Source organism: Natator depressus, chromosome 18 (genome assembly GCF_965152275.1).
Source record: "Natator depressus isolate rNatDep1 chromosome 18, rNatDep2.hap1, whole genome shotgun sequence".
Lineage (NCBI taxonomy): Eukaryota > Metazoa > Chordata > Testudines > Cheloniidae > Natator > Natator depressus.
In genome coordinates this window covers 13,759,473-13,779,232 of record NC_134251.1, presented here as the reverse complement: position 1 = coordinate 13,779,232, position 19,760 = coordinate 13,759,473, and the positions used below count along the sequence as shown (strand labels likewise).

The following is a 19,760-nucleotide window of genomic DNA, read 5'->3' as shown; positions in this document are numbered from 1 at the left end:
TGCTGATAAATATCCTGTATGTTGAGAGAGCCTGGATAATTCCCCTGGGTTAACTGCTAAAATAAATTCTTTGTTGATGCCATATAAGGTTTATTTTGGGCAACAAACCAATTTAGCCATTTTAAATCCAAACCTGGACTGTTCCCAGGGGCATCTCAGAAACTGTAAAGACAAAGAATAAGCCTCTGTAACACATGATGATACTGATATGATGCCTCTTTAGGTAAGAGGCAGTGGAGAGAATAGTATGGTGAAACACTGACGACTATTATAAGAACATAGAGCATCCATCAGAATTTTATTTTGATAGCCTCTCAGGATTGATTAAACCCATCCATCTGCGTTTATTCTTATCCACTGGCTCAAACCCCCAAGGACACAATCAGTGAAGGTAAGTACAGATTGGAAGGGAAAAGAAGCCTATGCAAAAACTTGGTTTTTAGAATTTGGTTCCTGTTTCTCTCATCCCTGGGATAAGAGAACACCATCGCCATCTCCCTCTCCTCTAAAACTAGAAGGCTATTTTGATCAAAGATTCGGAGCAAAGATGTCTAGTATAAGGAGACAGACTGTTCTATTTTTGTTTTTAGTCAAATGAGGAAGGGAACATCCATGCTACCTATAAATTAGCAAGCAATTACACAACCCACAACCTTGCACTGAAAGGTAAGGAAACCAAATGGAATCTCACGCAGAGACATGCAAAACAAAATCTTAAAACAAACAGCAAGTCTTGCCACCACTGCAGGGATACCCTAATTTAGATACCCTAAGGTGCCTTGAGTGGCTGCTACAGTTTATATAAGGCCTGAGTCCCACGAGCTAACCAGAAAGGCGCTACCACTTCTTCCCGCTGCTTTAATCCTCAAGCCATTCTAACGAGGCATGCGATGAGCACAAATATATAGCAGTTTCTAGCTGGGATGTGGCTAGAGCCAATGACCTTTTAAATTCCACCTTCACACATTTGTCAGTAATGCCCTTGCTGACTTCTATAGACAGAGATAACCTTTCTTCCCCCAGTGACAAGAGCAGAATCTACTCACAGGGAAATGCCCCCTAAGACAGACTTATCTGTAGATAACCTATATATTCCCCCCCAGAGCAGATGGCATGCAATTTTGTATCAGGATTAGCCCCAACTTTTATAAATTACATGCTCAACAGCCAAGTGACTGCAAAGCAGCTTTGTCAGCTTTTCCTTCCTCTATCAGGAGTGGAAGCTCATCTTTCACTTAGAAAAAGTCAGTCTCGTAACCTCGTCAATATTGATACAGTTTATGGCCCTCTGTATTAAGTTATCTTACAGACTCTGCTGGAGGGTGAGAACCTTCCTCTTCATCCAATGGTGAAAAATACCCATTTGGGGGAAATCTGTTTGACTGACAGGGTTTTTAAGTCAGCACCACCACAGTCCAGCTAGTCAGACACCTGCTGCCAAGATCTTGCTGATCTGGGAAGGGGAGATAGATGCCACAAGCAGGCTTAACAAAACCTGGCTAGTTTTTTCCCACCGCCCAAGATAAAGAATCTAGGTATCAAGATGCACACATGATTCCGGGTGAGAATGAAAACAGGATTTAAAATCTCACCTAAGGATTCAAGGCCCATGGCTGACAGCAACTAAAGCTTCTCTTAGCAAATTCATCTATGTTTATATTGTCCGTCTCCTGCAGCATTCCAGTCATCTTCTCACCTTTGACTAACGCCATGTCTACCCGAGCACTTTTGTCAGTAAAACTTCTGTTGGTCAGGGGATGTAGGAAAAAAAAAAAAACACAGTCCTGACCAATGTAAGTTTCACTGACAGAAGCACCAGTATGGACAGGGCTATGTCAACATGAGATGCTCTCCCGCCAATATAGCTACCACCACTCGTTGGAGGTGTTTTAATTATGTCAGTGGGAGAGCGCTACACTGGAGACCTTACAGCGGCACAGCATAGATATAGGGTTGCCAACTTTCTATCTGCAGAAAACTGAACACCCTTGCCCCGCCCCCTCTCCCACTCCATCCTCCTTCCCTCCGTCCGTCGCTCACTCTCCCCCACCCTCGCTCACTTTCACTGGGCTGGGGCAGGGGATTGGGGTGCAAGAGGGGTGAGGGCTCTGGCTGTGGGTTCTGGGGTGGGGCTGGAGATGAGGGGTTTGAGGTGCAGGAGAGGGCTCCAGGCCGGGGCAGGAGATTGGGGTGAGGGCTCCAGATGGGGGTCCAGGCTCCAGGGTGGGGTCGGGGTTTGGAGTGCAGGAGAGGGCTCCAGACTGGGGCAGGGGGTTGGGGTGCGGGAGGGGGCTCCGAGTTGAGACAGGGGGCTGGGGTGTGGGAAGGGGTACATGCTCTGGGCTGGGGTGCAGGCTCCAGGGTGGGGCCAAAAATGAGGGGTTCAGGGTGTGGGGGGGGCTCAGGGCTGGGGCAGCGGTTGGGGCGCAGGAGGAGATTCAGGGCATGGGTTCTGGGCAGCGCTTACCTCAGACAGCTCCCAGGAAGCAGCGGGCTGTTAAAAGTCTGGTTGGTGGTGCAGTCAGGCTCCCTACCCAGCTCCACACAACTCCCGGGAAGCTGCCGGCATCTCCCTCCGGCTCCTATGTGGAGGGACAGCCATGTGGCTCTGCATGCTGCCCATGCCTGCAGGCGCCGCCCCCTCAGCTCCCATTGGCCACGGTTCCTAGCCAATGGGAGCTGCTGAGCTGGCACTGGGGGCGGGGGCAGTACACAGAGCCCCTACGGCCGTCCCTCCGCCTAGGAGCCAGAGGGAGATGCCAGCAACTTCCCATGAGTTGCAGGGAGCCTGCCTGCGCCACCAACCAGACTTTTAACAGCCTGGTCAGCAGCGCTGACAGGAGCCAGCAGGGTCCCTTTTCAACCAGGCATTCCAGTCGAAAACCAGACACGTGACAACCCTACATAGACACAGCCTAAGGCAGCTGGAGGGGCGGACCAGGAGTAGTCTCAACATTTGAGATTACTGGCTAAATTGAGCCCTAATTGGAAGGTGCAGCTTTATTGGGGGAATGCTTATGCCAGAGCAAGGCTTGAACTGAGTGATTTAACATGACTCACTTTGTAGGAGAACTGGACTCTGAATGAGGGCCAGCAATACACAGAATACAAACCGAACTCGGTCTGGCTGATTGTAAATTACCTTAAGGAACAGGTCAAACCTGCTTCCCACCAGTCTGGGAAAAGGCAAAATTATCTACCAAAGAGAGAGAACATGCTGCTCTGCACCTGAGCCAGGCAGAGCAAGAAGAGGGGCATAATCCTATCAGAGATACTGTACTGGACAGAAGAATACCAGCTCTGTGTGACATGCAAAAATGGAGGATACAGAACTTCAACAGGACTGCCTATCTAAGGACTACCCACAAGTAAAGACTGCAGGATCAGTGCCATAGCAAAAAATTTTCATCTCAATATTTTGCTCTAGTTTAATCTAAGTGATATATTTATGGTACAAGTGCTTTGTTGTATGCACAGGAAAATAAATCTCCGCATACAGGGCTATTGTTTATTAAAACAATGTATTCATATAGGCTTTTTACATACATATGCTTGGACAATCTTTCACATAAAGCAGAGTTTAGCTTAGTTTGCTTGTCCATCTATAATCTAGTGCAGGAGCTGCCCATCTATATTTTAAGTATTGTTAAAAGGCACATGATGAAAGCCTCTCATAAGCACTGCTCAACATTGTTCCACAAACGGATCACATTTCCTAGGATTCTCACAGAGAACAATTCACAATTTCAAAAATGTGGAGAGGATTAACTGACACCACCATGAAACAATACATCTGTTTTTATTTCTCCATGAAAAAACCCCACCACATTAGAGCAGTCCTAGAATCACTGGATAGATAGAGAGGGGGAATAGTTATAGGACCTCAGTTGTGTAGAAGTAACATGGGAAAACCAGAAGAGTAAGGTAAGGTAAGGCAAGAACTACTAGCAAGCACCTAATTAAGATTAAACCATGGTTACCCCAGAGCAAACTCTATAAATTAATCCTTTATTACTTGAACAGTGATTCAAACATCTTTCAAGGTCCTTGGATATTTTATGCCTTTGCAATAAATGTCAACACGTTCTCCCCCACACACATGCACCCCTGGCTCCTTAAAAAAATCTTTTTGGAACCGTTACCACAAAAGAATGACCATTTAAAGATGGAAATGGATATCCCATATGGTGATGGAATCATCTGGCAAAAGAATGGAAAATACTAAGAATGAATTTAAAAATCTAATTTCTAGAATAATTTATATATGTGGATATCTGATTACATATACATCACACACATTTAACAACTTTTTTTTTAAAAAGTCACAGACATCGCCACATTCAGAAACCATGCTGTGGCCCAATCACACTTAACTGAACATACCATGCAAACTGCTCAAAACTAATCTGCTTACTTAACGTTATTCATCTGTCACAGATGTTGCAATGGGTTACGCACTTTTAGCATTTTATACATAATTATGCTTGGATGATATAGAATCCATAAAACTAACTCCATTACAAGAATATAATGTGCCCTGGTTTTTTGTTCTCTAAAGTAAACTGTGCTAATACATCACATATATTGCCAAAACCAGTAATTACACAGATGTTTAAAGCTGGATTAGGACAGTAGAAGTAAATACATTGAAAATCTTAGTCGTTTTTGGCAAGCTCTATGGCTTGGGTTTGCAGTAATTTTACTCACTGGCAGCTTCACTCCCACTGTACACAACAACCGTCAAAGCAGCTGCTTCTGTCGTCATACAACAGAAAAACTCATATTATAGCACCACAGGGCAAAGAGTATTAATTGCCTATGATACCAACTCACCGCCTCATCCACAGGGAATATAGGCTAATGGAGAACATCCACATTCCAGCAACAGAGAGGTGTACAAAGAAAAAGGAAAGAACTGTTTTTGCATTAAAAAAAAATCAGAATTTCTCAGGCAAGAATGGATTTAACCCTACAACTGGAACATAACATTGTAAGATTTTGATAGTCATGACACCAGTGTGTGTTTAGGCAAATTAGTTATATATACACACACACAATCAGATAACTCCATTTATCCCCATTCTGTTCTGTCACACACAAAGGAAAGCTGAAGAAGGGAACAGGCGTTCCGCTCTGGAATGCTGCTCAGAGCCTGTTTCATTATAGAGTAACCCCTGATACGAATCAATTCCCAGAAGACAGATTGAGACCCTGGTTAATCATGCTCAACACCATACAGCATAGTCCAAAGCACACAAAGTCATACTGAAGTTTGCAGAACGTTCCAGGGTTCAACCTAACTAGCAACTAAGCTTATCCAGAATGCACAATAGGAAAACATGGGGGAGGACTCTTTCCGACCCCTCAGTGTAATTACAACACAAATTTATGATAAAAAAGCAGCACCAGAGCCTCACCTTTAATCCAAGTGAACAATACACAGCATGCAAACAATAGAAATGGGGGTCAGCATGCCTACTTGAGCCACAGACAAATAAACTACTAGAATGCACAAGGGTGCTAATTCAAGACAAAACTGAGCCTGTCTTTGCAGACAAGATGTTAAGTACCTGATGGGAGTAAAGCCTCAGTAGCGCAAAACTGAATGTGTCAAGCCTCACCCAACCCCGGTGTGTTATTTTTCAAATGGCTGGGCCCTTTTGGATCAGTGTGATTCACTTTAAATGACCTAACATATTATACTATAGCGTTTGTTCAACCTCAGTCAGGCAAATGTTGCCCATAAAACCTACTCAATTATAGATACCAGCTGCTTGGAAAATCCCAGAAACTGACCACAACTGTTATGTGTGTAGCTAAAGAAATGTTATTACAGCTCACCAATCACATGACTGTCGCCAAAAAAGCAACATAGACACTTCCCTAACAGTGGTCTTTCAACATCAACAGACTAGCATGAACTTTAAAAAAAAATATATATATATATATATATATATATATATATATATATATATCTTTAAGGGTGGACAGGCACAGACAGGCTTGTTTGAATGCTGTGGGGATTTAAAAGCAAACTTTGCTAAACTGATGTTAGGAAAGGAAGATAAAATGTCTGAGACTTCGGGATATCAAAGACTTAAAAGTCTAAAAATACACCCAAGCCTTGTTTAACCAAACAAAAGCTTCAGAGTTGTTTACAATCACACCAGCATTTTAGAAATGAGGAGGAGCAGATAGAGGCAGGCCAGACCTATACTAGGAACGCTTTGCCAGTATGGCTGTATTGGTAAAACACTCCTCATATGGATGCAACTTATGCCAACAAAATAGCACTTTTGCTGATATAGCTTTTACCAGCCCCAGTACCACCACCAAGTGTCCCAAGGAAAATAAGCTAAGCTGGCAAAAGCACACTTTTGCCACTAAAACTGCATCTACACTAGGGACTTCTGCTGGCACAGCAGTGTTCGTCAGGCATCACACCTCTTCACACCCCTGACACAGCTATGCCAGCAAAAATTTGTAGTACAAAATTGGCCTTAAAAAGAGGGTGCAAGAGCTAATTATTTTTCATGCAGCTTTCTTTAAAAAGCATTTACTGGGAGCACCAAAAATGTTCCTTTGGAATCAGTCTGTTCTCATGGATAAAAATACAGTTCAACCACTTTTGTTGATTTTGTTTTGCTTTTTAAACCATCATATGCATATTTTAAAGGGCATAATTTTCACTCAGACCTTAGTGGTGCCAAACCATAAATATATACCTAGAAAAAAGCCTTAAAGAATTTATTGGAAAGAGTAGTTACTGCACATGCAAATGTATTTGCATCTGTGTTTATTTAGATTTTAATCAAAAAACTTGTTGGCACCTATCTTATACATTAAAACACACAATATGATACAAAGGACTGCTCAACCCACCATGACACAAACTAATAGGAAGAGGATAAACTAAACACAAACCCTTCCAATTCTCAATCATCAGAATTCTGCAAGGGAAAAAAAAACATTATTTTACAGGATGTCCAGATGCTTAAAATCCACTTGGAAAACCTGAATATCTGATCCATCTAAAATAAAAACACCCCCCAAAATAAGAACTTAACATGGAGTAAGTGACTGTAATATTGCTACTTTTAGTCAGAATGGTCTGACACTGGCCATTCCATTGGCTCAGTGCTTTGAAAATATTACCCTGAGAGTCCTCTATTCCTTTCCCAATTCTGCCACTGGCTTATTATGTGACCTTAGGCAAATCAGCCTCTGTGCCCATGTTTACTCATCTCCTAAATGCTACTTATCTATCTCACAAGTGTGTTTGAACTTTAACTTGTTTTCAAGATTGCTTTGAAACCCTTAGATGAAAGGCATACAGTGAGGGCAGTTTTAACAACACTGCCATGTGACCGGAAAATGATTTTCCAACCCTATGTTCTTGCTTCCCAAGTTTCAATTCCAGACTCTTACTGCCAGGCTGGGAGCATTGCACAAGTAATACAGCAATTAAACCCCCAAGAAAGGCTAGGGAAAAAATGAATGCCTTACATTGCAGTGTATGAGCAGCCCAGGTTAAGTCCTGACCTTGAAAGCACTTATGCGCAGACACACAACTTTATTCATGGAGGCAGTCCTACTGATGTCAACAGGACTATTCCTGTGAGTAAAAGGTTACATACGTGCGTAAGTGTTTGCAGGATTGGGAAATGAAAGAGGAAATTTAAAGGTCTGGGGGAGGGGTAAAAATTGTGAGATTTCACCCTCCTGAAAGAGGAGAGATCAATCAAACAAACAGCATCTCTTGGAGTCTTTTATTGTCAAAGTCTTTTTTCTTTGAGACCCTCAACTTGAAAGACTGCATTTATGTGTACAATTGTTACAGGAAACCTACAGTATTTCTAGGACAGAGATTAGAGAAAACTATCTCCCCCCACCCCCCTTTGCTTTGCACACCTGGGAGCACTTAGTGAGAAGTTATTTTTGTATTTTGTTGGTCATTTGACACATCTTTCACCGCCCTGGCAGTCAGTCATTCACATGCAGGCTCTATCCTAGAACACGCAAACAGCATTTACAGAAACAGCACCAGGCGACTGAAAACAAAGAGGCAAGAGGATTGGGCCCAAAAAAGACTGGTGATGCTGTTCCTGGGCCCTTCCAAAAAGACATTCTTGAACATAGCAGGGGAGTAGAAAACCCTTGTGGCCATTTTTATATTGAAAAAAAAAAATCTGGATTTTTTTTTTTTTTTAAATCAGAAGAGTGATTTTTAAAGGTGAGTCAATTCCCCAAAACTCATGTTGATAGTATTTCTTTAAATAATAATCTTCCCAGGAAGAGACCCCATGTCACAAGTTTCAAACAAGATAATTTTTATAGCATAAAAAAAAATAACAAAGTAGCATTTATAATAGAAGTGCAGATGTGGTGTTCCAACAGAGCCACAACAGATACGGCTAAGGCCTTTGTTACCTAAAAGCTATAAATATTTAACAAGACAACCAAGCCAAAATCTGTTTGGATGAGCACTTGCTAGAATGAAGCATGTGGAAAATTTTCTTTCCTATCTCTTGGAAAGAGATAGAGCTGTCTACAAGTTCAAGGAACAATCAAATATTCTTATGCTTGTTAAAACAGAAGTGCTCCAGAGCTGCAAATGGATATTAGTTCACAAGTCTGTGAGGATGACAGGCGGGGACATTGGCGCCAAAATCACCAGTGAAAAGAAAGATCTAGAGGCAGCTGCTACGGTGATCAGAACACTGCCTCAACTAGAGAATTCTGCCATTCGTTGCTGTTGTTGTTCCATGTACATGAAATGCTTGCAAAGTGCTGTGTTTTCAATCGCTCACAGGTTTCCAGTACAGTTACAACTGCACCCGCTTCAGCCAAGTCTCAAGAATGCCTCTGCCCGAGAAGTTCACTTTGAACTATTTCAGTGCAAGCAAAGCAGAAAGCACAGGTACTGCAGCCAGATCGAGTCTCTCAACAAAGTCCTGCCTTTTTCCTCTTCATCCTTCACTCATAGTACAGACAGCTCAGAGCAGTGGCTGTCTCCTGGCAATGTCTGAATACAGGGGTTCCAGACAGGCCTGAGAGAAGCAGAGACAATATTCAATTCTGCTCAGTACTGCTCTCGTTTTCCAGGCAAGCCCAAAGAGCCAAGTAGTAGGTTAGCCTCTGTTCCCCTAATACTCCCTCCCCTGCCCTGCCCCAAGTAATTGAAGACACGAGGTGGCTTAATTAAACCTTTATTTTTAAAAATTACATTAAAGAAAGTCTAAACATTTTAAATAAAATTAAAAATAAACTCTAGAACTCAGCACATCTGTGCCTCAAAAAAAAGTCACAGAAAACAAACATGAACAGGCCCACAAGCACAGACTAAGAATTTAATAGCATTAAATCAATAAAGCAACAGACATATTTTATTGGAATCTGGGGCTTCCTTGGCAGTGAGGTGGCTGCATCTACCTTTCCCCCCGAGACCTGGAAGAGAGAAAATAGGTAAGGGGACATTTGTCAAAATACATACATAAAGGCAAAGCTTCAGCCCCACATGTACTCAAGTAAACCCTAGCTCTCTACTTACCACCCCCACAGCACTGTAGTGGTCACCAGCTTCTCACAGAGGACTAGTATGTCCCTATTGTTCTCCAGGAAGTCACTGCATGAGGAGAGAGGAGAGGGAAGCTGTTTGGACCAGAAGGAATCACCTGAATGCATGTCCTCTCCTGGGATCCCAGCCTGGACTGTTTCCATACCTAGATCCTAGAGGGAAGCACACAAGAAGGAAACAGTTCAGCAACACCACATTAGAGATTACAGAGGAAGAATAATAAATCGCAAAAATATTTTGTCAACAGCATGCCCCTTACCTCCTCAAGCACCATCACCTGAATATAGCGATGATGGGAATAGACTCAAGATCAAAGTCTTTCCTGCAATGATATAACTGCAGCTGATGACCTTTACTGTGGCATCTGCATACTGTTACATTAGGGCGTAGACCTTGCCTCTCAACACATGAGGATCCATGGATAGGACAGAACACTTGAAAGCAATCATTAGAACTAATCTAATACAGCATAACATTAACAGGGACAAAGATTTTATTACATATATGTCTGACAGGCACAAACTGTACAGATATTATCTACAATGCATTGTGCTGCCTAGAAGGCATCTCCTACCATGCCAAGTTCCAGGAAGCTATGCTTGGAATTCAGGTTCCACAATGCACTAGTACATAAATTTATGGACATGCTGCACCAGTTTAAACAACTGGGCTGGCTTATGTGAGCACACTGAATTGACACAAGTGTAAATCATGCTCAGATGTTTGGCTGAAGCTTTTACATTTGCAGTGGTCAATCCTATAGCAGAGATGGACCTGAACAATCAGTGTGTGTAGTGAAGGGAGCCTCCTTCGTGTATCATGGAGTAAGGGTATTAAAATACTGAAGAGATTTATTAGGAAGACACCAGTGACTCCCCTAGTGAAGAATCAGCGCTGGCCATGTTGGGTACAAGTCATCATCTGTGAGGAAAAGGTGTGTTCCCAATTAGGGAAACCACAGGTATCAAAAGCTCGAATCGGGATCCTGTTCCTGATCCAGTCAGCTTGGAAAGGTTACCCCTATTTGAGCAAACCAGCTAGACTGTAGCTCTGTGAAGTCAAGACCTCCTGGTAGCAGACAATACCCATGCCCCAGAAAATAATTCCACTTTAAAAAAATTAATCAATTCCAAACAAATGGTAGAACAAAAGGAGTTTCATTAGATACAAATTAATGTTTTAGGCAATTATCTTGGTGCAATAAGCTTGCCTCATGTGAAACCAGGTAGGCGTAATTTGGCCTAGACCTACATAAGAAAGAAATTAGATTAAATAAAGTTGAGAAGCAAAAACAGATGCTAAGTTTTTATAAATCCCCAATATCATTCATTGACTGGGTCTTTTTTTCAACATTTTGCATGAGGTTAGAAAAGAAGTATCTCTGCTTATCTTAAAATCAGTCTTCTATCCAGGTCTATGTACCAAGATGTTGCTTTGTCTCTGGAGAGCCATCAGCTAGAACAGCCAGATCTGGACAGTTGCAAATTAACACTGCAAAATTGCAGTGAACACTGAGCTAAACAGAGTTCTCCAGTTATTTGATCTATACACCTGGAAATCATTATCAGCGGGAAAGGCATACATGTCACCTCTTTGCACATTAATTCCAGCTAAGAGGTTTATGTGCTTAAAGAGTCAGGTTTTAAAGATAATGTGAAAGCAAGTCCAACAGAAATAGTATGAGCTAGTAATATCAAGGCAACTAAGCATACAAAGCAACTAACAATATGGAGACGAGATCCTTTTTTTCTTTAAGTGAGCCAGACGTAAATCTTTTAACAAGATTTGTATCGGTCATGTGTTACCAGTCTTAAACACAACAGGACCATTCTTCTGTAAGCTTTTAGTCTCATACTGCAAGATAAAAAGCCACTGTGTTGAGCAAATGCCAGATTAAAAGAGGCGTGTGATGCAACTAGAGTTCCTTTGACAAAACTCACCTAATTTTTTGATCAAGGAAGAATTAAAAGTTTACACTTTCAAAGTATGGCATCTAAAGGATTAAACAAACCAAAATGGATGAAGTCTTCTTTATTTTAAGTTTAAAAAACAAAAAGTTTTTATAAAAAATTAGAGGCCCTTCAGATCATCTGCAAAATATGAGCATTGCACGATTGAACACCAGGGAAAGAGTATCTTAAACTGCAAAAGGCAAATGAAGGCTAAAATGTTAAATGGTAAGTACAAAAAAATGCAGCATTAGCACTGGATTTCCAACAAAAACGCACTGCCTGCCTCCAGTGCACAAAGGAGTAGCTCCTAAACATCTTACATTTTGAAAAATTCCACCTTTGATTATAAAGCTGATTAGCAGCATGGGCTGATTAGCAGCATGAAACTAAGCTGCCTTTATTTATTTATTTATTTATTAAATGAGACATGGATTCCTCCCTTCTCCCTCCTTTTCTCCACAGATTTAACTTCGTTTGAAACCCTGCATCTTACATTTTCAAGAGTGACTAATGATTTTTGGGTGCCTTTCATTTTAAAAAGGGGGATGATTTTCAGACCATATACTCATCACTTTTTCTGTAAATTAAGCAGGCCTCCCCTTTAGGGTGTCTCAAATTGGACACCCAACTCTATTTTGAAATTTTAGTCCCACAAGTTGTGATGGGGCCAAATTCCACTACAGTCAATCAATACTTGGGAAGAATCTGGCATAGAATTTCTGAAGTAGACATTCTCCAATATGGTTTTCTTAACAGATTTCCAGTTACGGAACACAAATATTGGCCTCATCGGTGTCAAGAGTCGCTCAGAGATAAGAAGGTAAAAAGTGACTTCTGCAAACAATTTTGCTTCTACTGCATTAGGTTCTCTGTTTGGCAAAATAAGTATGAATTTAAGGCTGCAAGTGCTAAAGAAAAGTTTGACAATTCCTTCTCACCCCTTAAATTTAATATTCCTACAATAGTATTGCCTGGCTCTCCAACCAGCCAAACTGTTCTATAACAGAGACTTGTAAGCATACAGACATATGCAAAATCTTCATTACAGCAGGACTAGTAATGATCCTACACATAATGTGAAACTTGTTTAAGCTGTTTTGCCATTTTAAACCTTGATTTCTCCAGGTTTACTATCATTTTGGACTGCATCAGGCAGAAATTTGGAATGCAAGTAGTTGGCAGGGATGGAGTTTATGATTTTTTTTTTAAATAATTATTTTCGTATGCTGTAAGATGGCTTTTTTTCTAGTAATGAAGCAGGAAAAAACAGGTCTTAAAAGATATTAATGAAGACCAGGTTATGAATGTGAATACATAGTGATGTCAATTCATGTTCTAATATCAAAAATGAAAAGGAAAATATGTCCAATTTACACAACCATACCAACAAACAATTATGTATGCAGTGTTGTTATAGTCATGTCAGTCCCAGGATATTAGAGAGGCAAGATGGGTGAGGTAGTATCTTATATTGGACCAACTTCTGTTGGTGAAAGCGACAAGCTTTCGAGTCACATACAGCTCTTCTTCAGGTCTCTGAGTAAGTTTTCCAGACCTGAAGAAAAGCTTTGTGTAAACTCGAAAGCTTGTCTTTCTCAGCAACAGAAGTTGGTACAATATAAGATATTACCTCACACACCTTGCATGTCTAACAGTTGTGTCAGACAGACATGACTGAAAAGAAAAACAAAATCTTATGACTGCCACAAGTCTTGTATATACTCAGTACAGCAGCATCAGCTCTTTCAGAAGGCCTCTCGATAAGAGATTGTAAGCTCTTTGGGGCAGGCAATCTGTATTATCTTCGTTCTGTAAAATGTGGTGTACGTTCATAATCACAAATATCTTAAATGTCTAATTATTGAAAAGCACTATGTGCCTTTGGGTTGTGCCCGCTTGAGCTGGTCTTTAGTAAAGTACAAGGGATGAATAAAATTTAACCACATGCACAGCTGTAGCTACATCAGTGAAATCCAAGATTATTTATGAATATTACTGTGATGAGTTAATTTGAACTTAATCAGACATACATGTGGCCTTTTATTCCTGCTTAAAAATAATGCAAAAGAACCAAACAGGCTCTAATTTTGTCAAGTCAGTATGGAGGGGATTGTTTTTATACCCTTTGATCTGACCAGTTCAGTTGTGTTCTCTTTAACCAGCTAGAAATAAGGACTCCACTGGGAGAGAACTGTTGGCTATGAAATGCAGCTTCATGCATCAGCACTTGTAAGATATAAAAGAGAAACGTAATTACGTTGTCCTTTTATGTCTTCCCACCTATCCAGTCATCTTTGGAGAGGGGCAAGGACAGTCTGAGAAGCATAAAAGGTCACCTGGCAAAGCACAAGACTGGTTGTTAGGATGCTAGGGTTCCACTCCCAGCCTTGCCACAGACTTCTTGGGTTAACTTGAACAAGTAATTTCATATGTGCTTCAATTTCCCTAGTAGGCCAGAGAAAAGCTCCACAGACTTAAAGAGCTGCTTCTTGGAACAGGAATTGGTCTGATAAGGAATGGGTTTATTGATGTTTACAGTATGTGAGCAAATAAGGGACTTATTTTAACAAACATCCTAGTAATGCAAAATATGAATACTAAGTCTGTAAGACCTTAAAGACTGAGGCAAAAAAATGCTCTCACTGCACTATTACCTTGTCCTCTTGTGCCTAGGTAGGACACTGCACACGGTTTAGCTTCATGCTGTACAATGTACACTTACATACAAAAAAAAAAAAACTTTTAAAAGAACATTATTTAGCTTTTAAAGTCAAGCACTCCAAAGCAAAGAAAGGCCAGACTTATGTTTTCCCCGTGCAGACTTATTTCTGTCCCTTTGTGCACTGAATGAGAGACCGGTCCTGTGGAAAAAATAGTAGATGATCATGTAATCAAAGACCGTGATAATGCATATACAAAAAGAAATAGAATTGTGTACATGTCAGGAGCTGTCCATGAGTTAATGAGAGCATAGACAGATGAATGAAGAGAGGAAAGTAAACCATGCCTTGCGTCTTCAGCAATAAGGGGAATCTGCTCTGCAAAAAGTGTTCAAGTGAGCGTGGGGAGCCTTTATTCTGAAGACCTGATAGCGTTTCTATATAGGAAACTCTTCAAGAGAAGAGCAACAGGACGTGTTGAAACTCGCTCAAGAACATCCCGTGTTCTATTTACCAGCAGGTCAAAAGGAGTACTAACAGCTGTGAAAGGGGAAAAAGGGAAGATCTGGCTACTGCCCTCTTTCCAATAGTGAATATTCATTACAGGACTTGAAAAAAGGTTTCAACTGGCTGGAGATCAGTAAGCAACTAAGCTGCAACCACTGGTTTAACCTTGGACCGTGAAGGAACAACGAGAGCTGTTGTCTTTACAGCAGATGGGCACATTCTCAGGTGGGAGAGGAACATTTGCAGGGCCAGAATGAAATGTGGCTTCAAAGGCCTTAGGCTGTGTCTACACTAGCAAGCTTACAGTGGCACAGCTCTACCAATGCAGCAGTGCCGCTGTAAGATCGCTCATGTAGCTGCTCTATGCCGCTAATAATAAGATCACCTCCACAAACAGCAGTAGCTATGTCAGCGGGAGAGGCTCTCCTGCCAACATAGCACTATGCACACTACCACTTATGCTGGCAAAACTTATGTCGCTCAAAGTGTATGTTTTTTTCACACCCCTGAGCGATATAAGTGGTAGTATAGACATGGCTCTAGTTAAGAAGGATGTTAAGTCTGCCATGAAAAATAAGAGCAAGGTAACCATTCCTCAATTGAAAAGTTAGTCATAGACATGGAAGGTTTTCCTGGCTCCTTCAACGCCATTGCAAGAAATATTCCTCAGCACCTCTGGGGTTTGCAGACCCAGGTAAAACAGATGCTTTTTATTATAGAGTTTAACCATTCAGAGCCCTGAGAACATGGAGAAAAACAGACTTTTACTGTCTGTTTCTCTGGAGAAAGAGTATTTAATTTCCTTTTCCTTAGCCCATGCTCTCTAAGGCCATGGCTACACTACGAAAATACTCAGATTTTACAGAAGTCGATTTTTGGGAACAGACTGTATAAAGTCAAGTGCATGCGTCCACACTAAGCACATTAATTCAGTGGTGTGCGTCCACAGTACCGTGGCAAAAGTCGACATTCCGAGCGGTGCACTGTGGGTAGCTATCCCACAGTTCCCGCAGTCCCTGCTGCCCACTGGAATTCTGGGCTGAACTCCCAATGCCTGAAGGAGCCAAAAATTTGCCACGGGTGGTTATGGGTACATGTCATCAGTCAACCCTCCCTCCCTCCATGAAAGCAACAGCAGACAAGCATTTTGCGCCCTTTTCCCTGGATTGCCTGAGCAGATGCCATAGCATGGCAAGCATGGAGCCCGTTCAGCTCACCGCAGCACTTATGACCATTGTAAACACCTCGTGTATTATCATCCAGTTTATGCAGAACCAGCACCTGAAAAAACCAGGCAAGGAGGCGACGGCAGTGCGGTGATGAGGACATGAACACAGATTTCTCTAAAACCGCAGTCTCCAGCAATTTGGAGATCATGGTGTTACTGGGGCAGGCTCATGCCATGGAACGCCGATTGTGGGCACAGGAAACAAGCAGAGTGGTGGGACCGCATAGTGTTGCAGGTTAGGGATCATTCCCAGTGGCTCCGAAACTTTCGCATGCATAAGGACACTTTCATGGAACTTTGTGACTTGCTTTCCACTGCCCTGAAGCGCAAGAATACCAAGATGAGAGCAGCCCTCACAGTTCACAAGCAAATGGCAATAGCCCTGGGGAAGCTTGCCAGACACCTACCAGTCAGTCAGGAATCAATTTGGAGTGGGAAAATCTACTGTGGGGGTTGCTGTGATGCAAGTAGCCAGTGCAATCATTGAGCTGCTTCTATCAAAGGTAGTGACTCTGGGAAATGTGCAGGTCATACTAGATGGCTTTGCTGCAATGGGATTCCCTAACTGTGGTGGGGCTATAGACGGAACGCATATCCCTATCTTGGGACCAGACCACCAGGGCAGCCAGTACATAAACCGCACGGGGTAATTTTCAATGGTGCTGCAAGCATTCGTGGAGCACAAGGCACGTTTCACCAACATCCACGTGGGATGGCCGGGAAGGGTTCATGATGCTCGAATCTTCAAGAACTCTGGTCTGTTTAAATGGCTGCAGGATGGGATTTACTTCCCACACCAGAAAATAACTGTTGGGGATGTTGAAATGCCTATAGTTATCCTTGGGGACCCAGCCTACCCCTTAATGCCCTGGCTCATGAAGCCGTACACAGGCACCCTGGACAGGAGTAAGGAGCTGTTCAACTATAGGCTGAGCAAGCGCAGAATGGTGGTAGAGTGTGCATTTGGATGTTTAAAGGGTCGCTGGCGCAGTTTACTGACTCACTCAGACCTCAGCAAAACCAGTATTCCCATTGTTATTGCTGCTTGCTCTGTGCTCCACAATCTCTGTGAGAGTAAGGGGGAGATGTTTATGGTGGGGTGGGAGGTTGAGGCAAATTGCGTGGCCGCTGAATACGCGTAGCCAGACACCATGGCGGTTAGAAAAGCACAGCAGGAAGCACTGCGCATCAGAGAAGCTTTGAAAACCAGTTTCATGACTGGCTAGGGTACTATGTGACACTTCTGTTTGTTTCTCCTTGATGAAAACCTGCCCCCTTGGTTGCCTCTAAATTCCCTGTAAGCCACCCGCTCTCCCCCCTTCGATCACAGCTTGCTTGCAAAGGAAATGAAGTCACTATCGTTTAAAAAATATCTATTCTTTATTAACTGATTATAAAAATAGGGAGATAACTCACAAGGTAGCCCAGGTGGGGTGTGGGAGGAGAGAAGGAAAAGGCCACTTTAAAACTTCTTGAATGACAGCCTTCTGTTGCTTGGGCTGTCCACTGGGGTGGAGTGGTTGGGTGCCCAGAGCCTCCCCCTGCGTTCTTGGGAGTCTGGGTGAGGAGGCTATGGAACTTGGGGAGGAGGGAGGGCGGTTAAACAGGGGCTGCAGCAGCAGTCTGTGATCCTGCTGCCTTTCATGAACCTCCACCAGACGCCAGATCATGTCCGTTTGATCCCGCAGTAGCCCCAGCGTTGCCTCGTGCCTCCTCTGATCTTCCTGTCGCCACCTCTCCTCACGTTCATCGGCCACTTTCCTGTACTCTGCTATTGTGTCCCTACACAGTCTGTTGAGCTCTGTCAGTGCCAGACGACTGCATGAGCTCAGAAAACATTTCATCGCGCGTGCATTTTTTTTTGCCGCCTTATCTGAGATAGCCTTTGGGACGGAGGAGGGAGGCTTAAAACATTTGCAGCTGCTGGAGGAAAAAAAGGGAGTGAAGTATTTAAAAAGATACATTTTACAGAACAATGGCTATACTCTTTCATGATGAACAACACTATTCACATTACATAGCACATGTGATTTTGGTACAAGGTCGCATTTTGCATCTTATATTGAGTGCCTGCGGCTTTGGTGTTAGAGATCACACAAGCAGTGCCGGGCAACAGAATTCGGCTTGCAGACAGCCATGGAAGCCATACTCTTTCGGCTTCTGCAACCTTCATAACAGCAGCACCCTCCTCTCCCATACCAAGAAAAGCACGTTGAGTTGGCCATTTAGTTCTGCGGTTTTCCTGTTAACGTGCAGCAGCAGAAACCAAACTAGGCCCCCCCATCCAATTCTCTGGGATGATTGCTTTACCCCTCACCCCACCGCGTGGCTGGTATCAGGGAAGATCCCTGCTAGCCAAACGCCAACAGCTCAGCGCCAATACCCCCCTCCCCCTCCACGTGGCTAACTGTGGGGAGGATTTCTTTTCAGCCACAGGCAAACAGCCCAGTAGGAACGGCCACTTCTGAATGTCCCCTTAATTAAATTCCCCTATTTCAACCAGGTTACCATAAACAATATCACTCTCCTGAGTATAACACAGAGAGATAAAGAACGGATGTTTCTTGAATGCCAGCAAACACCGGGACCATATGCTGCCAGGCTTTGATACCAGATTACTTGCTAGTAGCATGGCGTGGTAAAGCTAGTAGCATACCATGGAGGACGGAATAAGGCTGCTCTCCCCAGAAACCTTCTGCAAAGGCTTTTAGAGTACCTCCAGGAGAGCTTCATGGAGATGTCCCTGGAGGATTTCCGCTCCATCCCCAGACATGTTAACAGACTTTTCTAGTAGCTGTACTGGCGACAAATGCATCCCAAGTCCTTAGGGCTACTTAATCATTAAAAAACGCTTGCTTTTATAACATGTATTATATTTTAAAAGGTACACTCACCAGAGGCCCCTTCACCGGCTTCATTGGGTTGGGAGGGTATTTCAGTCAGGGTGATAAAAAGATCCTGGCTGTCGGGGAGAACGGTGTGCTGTGTGCTCTCCTCAAGCTCGTCCTCCTCCTCCTCATCTTCCCCATCCGCAAAATCCTCAGGCATGGCAGAGAGTACCCCATCATCAGAGTCCACGGACAGGGGTGGGGTAGTGGTGGCGGCCCCCTACTAGAATTGCATGCAGCTCAGCGTAGAAGCGGCATGTCTGGGGCTCTGTCCCGGAGCATCCGTCTGATTCTTTGGTTTTCTGGTACGCTTGTCTGAGCTCCTTAAGTTTCACGTGGCACTGTGTTGCGTCCCTGCTGTAGCCTCTGTCCCTCATGGCCTCGGCGATTTTTTGAAATGTTTTGGAATTTTGTCTTTTGGAATGTAGTTCTGATAGCACGGATTCCTCTCCCCATTCAGCGATCAGATCCAGCACCTCCCGTTCGGTCCATGCTGGAGCTCTTTTGCAATTCTGGGACTGCATGGTCACCTCTGCTGATGAGCTCGCCACGCTGGCCAAACAGGAAATGAAATTCAAGCGTTCCCGGTGCTTTTCCTCTGTACCTGGCTAGTGCATCTGAGTTGAAAGTGCTGTCCAGAGCGGTCACAATGGTGCACTGTTGGATAGCTCCCAGAGGCCAATACCTTCGAATTGCGTCCACGCTAACCCTAATTCGAAACGGCGATGTCGATTTCAGCACTAATCCCCTCGTTGGGGAGGAGTAGAGAAATCGTTTTTAAGAGCCCTTTATGTTGAAAAAAATGGCTTCATTGTGTGGACGGGTGCAGGGTTAATTCGATTTAACACTACTAAATCCGACAAACTCGTAGCGTAGACCCACGTTTAATGAAATCTGTTTGTTGTCCTGAAGAGATAAGCATCTGCCTGTGACTCTCTAAACTAGAAA

General features: G+C 43.1%; 1 protein-coding gene and 1 long non-coding RNA gene across 5 annotated transcripts in view; both read right to left on the bottom strand.

Moving 5' to 3' along the window:
• Nucleotides 1-19,760, bottom strand: part of RERE (arginine-glutamic acid dipeptide repeats) — a 412,980-nt gene that overhangs the window by 277,284 nt on the left and 115,936 nt on the right. The gene's annotated exons all lie outside the window — the stretch shown is intronic.
• Nucleotides 9,333-9,915, bottom strand: LOC142000866 (uncharacterized). The gene is made up of 3 exons (XR_012642341.1): nucleotides 9,837-9,915; nucleotides 9,551-9,729; nucleotides 9,333-9,447 (listed from the first exon to the last, which is right to left on the bottom strand). It is a non-coding gene; the product is annotated as an uncharacterized LOC142000866 (long non-coding RNA).